The 8590-nt window shown below is 32.5% G+C and overlaps 1 pseudogene; it reads right to left on the reverse strand.

The window, feature by feature from the left end:
* Positions 1-3478: 3478 nt before the first annotated feature.
* LOC11426331 (probable terpene synthase 2) lies at positions 3479-5673 on the reverse strand (annotated as a pseudogene).
* Positions 5674-8590: the final 2917 nt, after the last annotated feature.

The raw sequence follows: 8590 nt of genomic DNA on the forward strand, positions 1-8590 counted from the left end.
TGGCAGTTTTTGCCCCCAAGGCCACTTTTGACTTAGTCTTCGCTGACGTGGCACCCACATCCCTTAAGTGAGGTGCCACATGTCGACCATTTTGGGTGTCACGTCAGCGAAGACTAAGTCCAAAGTGGCATTGGGGTCAAAACTGTCAAAGATCCAATACATAAGGGGTTGTTTTGTATTTTAATTACTTAGGGAGTCAAAATCATAACTTTTAAAAAGATAGGAGGCTAAAAGTGCAATTAAAGGAAAAAATTTCGCCAGATGCAAGGACGAAAATTTGCAATTGGTCGCTTGAAGTCAGAGACTGCATGTTGAGTTGAATCAACTTGTGCACAAGCTGCAAGAGACTTGGTCTGAGAATATTCCATTTTATGATCAGTTGGTGATGGTAATAGCCAAAGACTAGTTTTATTTTTGTGGTGAGAATGATCTTTGGTTAGCAGTATAAATAGTACTATAATGCACAAGGTGTTAAACATAAGGTATTAGGTATCAATTTAGCATATTAATCTTAAAAATAAAAAAAATAAAAAAAAATAAAAAAAAGGTATCAATTTAGCATATGAAACGTGAAAATATGCGATGTTGGCCTGCCTTGCCATGTGAGTAGAGCTTAATTATCAAATTATTGATCAGGCACGGACTTAGGTTAGTAAAATTAGTGCAGCTGCCCCCACTAGGCACTAACTTATTCAATTTGTTACAAGTTTTGAATACTTTTTTATTCATCTTATTTTCATTTTTTTCAAGTCTTTTACAACTAAAGAAATAAATAAGGAAAATCTTAGTCGTCACCCTTTTCTTTTTCTTCTTTTTAGAGGGGGGTTTAGGGTCAATTTTGACCCAAAAATCACACCCCTCCGAATTGTTTATCTTTCTATCTTAATTGAATCAGTGATTTCACATATTTTCTATTTTCTTTCGTTTGTTTTTGTAATGTCTTCGTCTTTGAACGACTCTGTTTGTTTTGATTTCCCGTCTTTGTGCGGTGTGTTTTTAATTTCCCGTTTTAGTGCGGTATTTATTTGATTCATGTTGAAAGATTAACTTTGAGCAAGTGCAGATCCAATCAATGACTTTGGCGTTGTCAACGTTGCAGATCTAGAGACATGAGTATTCCGGAGACATGAATATAGTCATATTAGTCATATTTGTAGGCATATGTATTTTGCCGTTTTATGCTATTAACATGGATGTTGTGAGTTTGTTCACATATTCATCATTTTTGTTTTTAGCGAGGATTTGTATTGTATCGATGTACTCCATCAATTTGAATGAATGTATATCGTTTATTTTTGTCAAAAAAATAAATAAATAAATAAATAAGGATTGTCCCTACAAAAAATGTTATATATGTGAATTTTTATTTTTTTTTGTGATGGCCAGAGTTTGAACATCGATGGCCGGAAAACCCCAGACCTTACATATATTTTGCATTGTCATTACCAATTGAGTTAAACTCACAAGGACATTATATATGTGAATAGTCAAATATGCACAAGTTTCATAAATAAATTTTGTTATGTTTATTTGATCACTTTGAGGAAATATATTAATATAGCACTCCATTTTTCTTTTAAGGAAATATCATTCCATTTTTTAATACAATTTTATTTTTCTGATAAATATATATATAGACAAAATGACAATAGTAACAATAATTATATCTTCTTCTTTTTTAATTTATAGATTGATGTTTTTCACATAAAAATATATATAGTAATGATATTGTTTCTACTAATCAAAATTTCTGGATCTGATACTGCTATTGATCCCTTCTTTTGATTAATTTATGGATTTCAATCCATTTATTTTTCATACAAAAAAGGACATTGCTCAAGAAAAAAGAAACTAAGAAAATAAACGGACATTTCTATATGCTTACATTAGGTATGGTTTATTTGCACCAGCCATCTTGAACTAAGCAACTTTCGATTCATGAATCAAAATTGGAGTATGAACATTGAACTTAAGGTTATCAGCGATCATGTCTATAATGATCTTTGAGTCGCCATGTCCAAACCAATGTATATGAATAATGAGATGAGAAATATTCTTCTGTTATAACATGTCCAAACCTATGTATAAACCCCACATTTCAGCATGGAGGTCATCATAAGGACCAATCTTCCTAATATAGCATTTGATCCATCTTTCGTATGAATCATATAGAAGCCCACCACAAGTAGCGATTACACCCTTATATTTGTATGCACCATCAGCGTTGAACTTTACCCGTTCCTCTTGCGCCCATTTCCATCCAATGTAATTAGTATACTTTGAATGAATACAAATTGGTCTGGACATGGATGTTGTTTTCCCATCCCCTTTTATGTTGATATTGCTGAAAAACCAATCACTACAATGCAAAGAAAAGAAATCAATAACGAAATAAGAGGGTACAAGATGAATTCATGCATGAGTAGGGTGTATACAATCACAAAGCACATGCAGAAAAATCTTATCTACATTGTGATATTAAGGGAAGTTAGGAGATATCCGAACTCACATTTGTTCCTGCAAAAATTAACAGTTATAAAACCTTCAAGATTAAGAACTCCCCTAGGAAATTAGGGGGTTGTAATCAGAGAAGAGAGTTATATGTGAATCAAGAATTGGTTCTATTTACTGAACAACAAAAGATAGAGGATTTGAAAGTCCTCATCATCTTCCTCTAGAAATATTTATCAAGTTATTTATATTTTGACAATTCTGCCTATGATTGTTAAACCAACTTATATGTCCAGTGCATTTCCCCCTTTATATTTCATCCTTATTGATAACATTGTTGTCTAGTAGAAATTAAAACAATCCTTGAGCAGACAAATTATTTTATTACTCTAACGCAATTTTAGTGCACTTGCTAAAAGTCCATGAGATGGATTATTAAGGATTAAAGATTAAATTAATAAATTTAAACCAATGACATTTTAAGGATAAAAAGCAATTACATATCATCGAAATAAGTCACTGCAAACATGCAACATAAACTTTTGTAAAATAAAAAATAGGAATAAAAACTGAAGACAGAAACTATAGAGGGACAAGTTTAAAGAATTTTTTTAGAATGACTGAAAATGAAAGTTGATATATTTAGCGGACCTAAAACATATTCAACCCTTATTTTTAACACCAAATTTATTAGCTTCCCTACTTAGTCTATTTTGTGTATGTGTCTATTTCATGAATTTCAATTTCTAGGCTAATTTGAGTTTCCCTTTTGTTCCTTTGATCTTTTAAGAAATGTAGTTAGGCGCAAGAACACACCCATTGGTGTATGCATGTTCTATGCCCATGAAATTTATGATAATTTTCAAATTAGTCATTTCCCAGTTTCTGATTAGTCACTTCCTAACAACATGAAAGCAAAGTAAAATCAGACCAACTTCTATCCAAAAGAAAACCACACAAGCTTCATTCTTTATTTTCACATACATCCAAAATGAGAAGGGTAACTTATATTACAAGTTATTATTGCTTATCTTCCTGTGCTTATTGGATCTATGAGAAGTGCAACAACATAGTCTTTCAACAGTTCCCCATTTGTGTATTTATCCTCGTAGTTTTCGTAGGTGAACTCGGTTATTCGTGCCACATTAAGAATACATTCAAGCACAGGGTTGGGGATGTAGTCTAACTTGAGGAACTCTTCATTTATATCCATCCAAAAATCTTCAATGTCCTTGTTAATGTGCTTATAGGCCTCTTCTTGTGACATGTTGTATTGCTTCATGCAACATTCAACTGCTGCAGCAACATGCACCCTTTGCTGCTCAAACTGTATATTTATAATAAATAATGCTCTCTTAGATAGCTCATGCCATAATAAACACAAAAATGCAAATTAACGAAAAAAACTGTGTAGTACTTTATGCGAGGATACATCATCCGCGAGTCTGCCAATAGCTGATACAGCATTAACGATTGTTGGTTCACTGGAAAGCCAATCAAGCAACTCTTCATTTGAAAATTCTCCAAGTCCAACGAAAGATATTATTGAAAGTGGGATTGTAGAAGATATAAGTCCATTAGCTTTATATTCATCATATGTTGGTATAATTCCTTCATTGCCCCATTTAGTTTCCACCAAGTAGGATTGTGCCAATTTATAGAACTGTAAATTAATCAAAATATTGATGATAATTAACTACTGAATCATAAAAAGCAGCATTGATCAGTTTTGAAATATATGTGGGAATTTGTAGCCTACAGCTTGTTTAATATATTGCAGCACCAAATTTGATTTTCCAGTCTCTACTAATGTAATCTCAATTTCATCCCACAGTTCTACTATTGTATTAAATACCACTTTCATGCATTCTGGAAGGGGTTGAATGAGACTAAAATCCCACCTGAAACTCAAACAAAAGGAGAATTAGGGCAAAAAATTGTAGAAAGAAAAAAAAACATAAGATTAGGTAAATAACAAGAATAGATAATTCTCTCATTGTGGAAAGATGATATAAAATAAGTTTGTCAATCTTTTTGGGTTCAAATCAACCTCTGGATTGCTTGTGTGAAGAGTTCAAGTTCTTCAACTGTGCCATATATAGGCATCATAAGTATCATCTAGAAGAGAAATACACACTACCAATTTCCCCCCTATCTTTCTTGAAGTGGCATATTTAAGCTCATAAGACATAGCCAATGGCCAAAAGTAAGCTTCAAACTCTATCCCTTGCATAAGGGACCTTTCTTGCAAAGTCTGACTTTTTCCACCACCTACGATATAAATACAACTGATATCATATCGATTAAATTTTGATCAACCGTTGTTCAATAAGAATTTAACGAGCCAAAGATCAAATATAATTTTCTAGGAATAGTATTTATGACAAAATGGTTGATTGTGATTTACCATATATTCAAAAAATTAGCACATTTTGCAATACTTACTTGGTGATACTGGCAAGTTCTTTTTGATGCATTTTCTGCAGCATATTGAAATCTAATTTTGCAAAGTTTAGAAAAAATTTACTATGGGAAGGATCTTCTTCATAGGAAGATATGTAACACCTTGTCTCCAACCTAGGAACTCCCTTGTGTAGAGGGTTTTTTAAGCATTGTCTTACTTTTGCATCAAGAAAAGTACTCATTTGATTGGAAGTTTTGGAATTAAGGTGAGCATATGTGAAATCAAGTGCTTCATCTAATATATCTTCTCCATGAATCTTTAAATGTGCTGTTTCATACAAGCTCCACATTCCTTGAACATCTTCGGAAACCTTTTCATCGAAGCTCCCTCTATTGCTCTTGAATATTTTAAATATATCTGTCAAAATTAGGTGATAATTAAGATTCTATGTTTATAACATGAGTAATGGCTAGTAAATTAATTTTGTTGGAAAAGTAAATATGGTAAGTAAAATTCGACATGCCAGATGAAATGCGAAGTCCTTCTTGTCGAAGCAAACGAAATGCTAATGCAAGGAAGTGAAGGGAACCTTCTTCTGTGGTTATTTCCTTATTGTTGGTAAAAGTATTGTGGATTTGTTCCAATGCTTCATCAATTTCAAGTTCAAAATGATAAGATATTCCCAAACGTTGCAATGAATCAATGAAGTTTAGCTGCTGTGAGATATTACTGCTTGAAGATTGAAAAATCTTCCTAACATCCTCTTTTTGCATTTGTGCTTGTTTCTTCATACTGTACACGTTGATTTCCTGCAATTGATCGCAAGGGATGAAATGATTATAAAGCATTTAGATTTCTATATAACTCACTGCAAGAAAACTGTTATTTAGGTTCAAAAAATTTAACATCAACCCATTTCTGATGCTAATATCGTCAATTTAGCGTCCACAAATTCTAACTCAAATGCCTTTTTTTAAATCATTATTTTTACACAACTTTGCATCAGTATTGGTTCTCTGCATAATTTGATTAGCTTCATCACATGTATTAAAAAATTTAGGTTTGAAATCTTCATAGAAATGTGAGAGGATCGTATTTCTCTATGACAATTTCACATTTATATGGAAATTTAGTGAATTGGACCCTTACTTTTAACTTTATTTTTTGTAACAAATAACTGCATGTAAAATATTAACTACACAAATAAATCTTCATTAATTAGCTCAAGGCCGACTCAAGAGTAAGGCCACCAAGACAATCACTTTAGGCCTAAAAAAAAAAATTAAAATTACTTGATAAAAGGCCTAATTTCCTACATGATGCGAGGACATTTTATGCATAATTCGGAGTTTAAACCTGAGTCTTTACATTCTCCTTTCCCGTGTGTTTATTTAAGTATTGTGGTCACTAGGTTAATGGGAAAAAAAACTACTTATGATCAATCAATTATGATCGAAACTGAAAAATTAAAGTCTTAGTTAAGTCAAACATCAAAGCTCTTACACTAATCAAATCATATATAATTGAAATTATTTTTATAATTTGTTATACATATTTTCTTTAATCGCATTTCTTTTTAAGAACGTAAAGACTATACAAACAGGTGCTGACTCTTTAATCTTGATAGTACTTCTGGTGAATATTTTTTTTTGAATGGTAGGTCAATTATATAAATTAAACGGAGTACAAAGGTACTCGAACCCATTAAACAAATGAGGAAAAAAAAAACAAAAAGTAAAGGGAGAAAATTGAATGCAACCAAAAATCAAAGGAACCATAAACCTGTCACAGTTCTTACACTTACCTAATCATAACGATAAATCTTTCAATAACATTATTTCTTCGATTTAATATTTGTTATAATTTCTAAAAACATTTGGAGAAGAGGGTTAAAAAAATTGGGGGTCATAGTGAAGATGAAGCTCTCTTGAAGATGATGGTGGTTGATGAAGGGTTTTGGGTTCAAGTGATGGTGGTGTTGATGATGTTAGATATGGTTTTGATCTTCTTCGTGAAGATGAAGTACAGGAATTCATGAGTTTTTTTTTAATTAATTTTTAATTGTTTTAATTAACAAATAAAATAAATATTTGATTTTTAATTTAAATAAGGTTTTTAAAATGGTAACGACATTTGGCATGCCACATCATGAAATAAGTCCACGCGGCTTCCCATGTGGGATCTACATGGCGTATTCTGTTTCTCCAGTCAACAAAAATTTAACGGCAAGGACTAAATTTACAACGGACAAAAACGTTGGGAATCAAAAATTTAATAAAATTTAACAAAAACGTTGGCACTATTTCGGTGACGCGGACACTAATATATGAAGGTGAAAAACACAAGAAGGGGGGGTTGAATTGTGTTTTCTTTTTCTCTTAAAAAATACTTCTTCTGATAAAACTTCAGAAGCAGTTTGATTGCTTCTGATGAAATGATCAGAGTCAGATTGCAGCGGAAAAGAACAGAGCAGAGAAAAGAAAGACAAAGACACAAGCAGTTATCCTGGTTCCTTCCACAACACGGAAGTAGTCCAGTCCCCCTTGCACTTCCAAGGAGATTTCACTATAATCACAAAGATTACAACTGCTCAATACTTTCTAAGTATGAGACTTCACAAAAAATGCTCAAGCACACACGCAAGAGTCTTCCAATGCTCAAGCACTAAGCAAGAGACTTCTAATGCTCAAGCACGCAGGCAAGAGACTTCTAATCAAACAACAATACAGAGAATTGAGTTTGAATTGAACACTTGATATACAATCAGTGGTGTTCACAATACAATACAGAAAAGACTCTAGACTTTGAATTTCTAAGATGTATCAAATCAGTGCAGAAATTCAGTGTGCTTTGTAGAATCAAATTGACAGAGTTTTGGCGCTTTTGAACTTATGTATCTCTATATGTTATCTTCAAGTCTTCACTCCTTTATATAGAGGCGTGAAAGAGACGTTGAGATAATCAGCACGTCTAAAGAGTCGTTTGAAATCCTTTGATTATCCACCAGTGATCCTTTGCCTGATTTGGGTGTAGTCCTTTGAAGAATAAACTTCAAATTCATTCCCATCTTGAGTGTACAATTCTGCAGGCATGGCTGTTGTTTTGTCTTGTAGCGTAGACAGAAAACAGAGTAGTGGAGGTAGTGGTTGTACACTTGTACTTTGTCAACTCTATTAACGAGAGACAAGAGCTCAGTGCTATCCATATATCCGTTGATACCTCCCTTTCAATTCTTCGTTCTTCTTTGATAAGACTGAATTGAAAATCAGCTACTTTGAATCTTCAGTTTGATTAAAGGATCAAATGTAGCTTCTGGTGAAGATATTGCTTCTGATGAAAACTTTTGCTTCTGATGACTTTCTGCTTCTGATGACGTCATCTCTTCAGGAGCAGTTTAGCTTCAGGAGCAGTTTTCTTCAGATGCTCAGAATTTCTTTTTCTTTCCATTGTTCTTCCAAGACCTATTGAAATAACTTGAGTAGCCTTTGGTCCTGTACACTTGAACAATTATTAGTAATAACCAATTGACAATTTTTAATACCTTGTTATCATCAAAACTTAATAAGGTTCATTGTGAAACACATTTTGTTCCAACAATATATTTAATATTAAAATATTATACTGTTAAAAAAATTATTAAAATACCTTAAACATTACTCAAAATTCATGAAGTATTCCTAATTTGAAATAAAAGTCATAAGTCTTGAGCAAAACATAAAACATATTTGCAAAAAA

This window comes from Medicago truncatula, chromosome 2 (genome assembly GCF_003473485.1).
Source record: "Medicago truncatula cultivar Jemalong A17 chromosome 2, MtrunA17r5.0-ANR, whole genome shotgun sequence".
NCBI lineage: Eukaryota > Viridiplantae > Streptophyta > Magnoliopsida > Fabales > Fabaceae > Medicago > Medicago truncatula.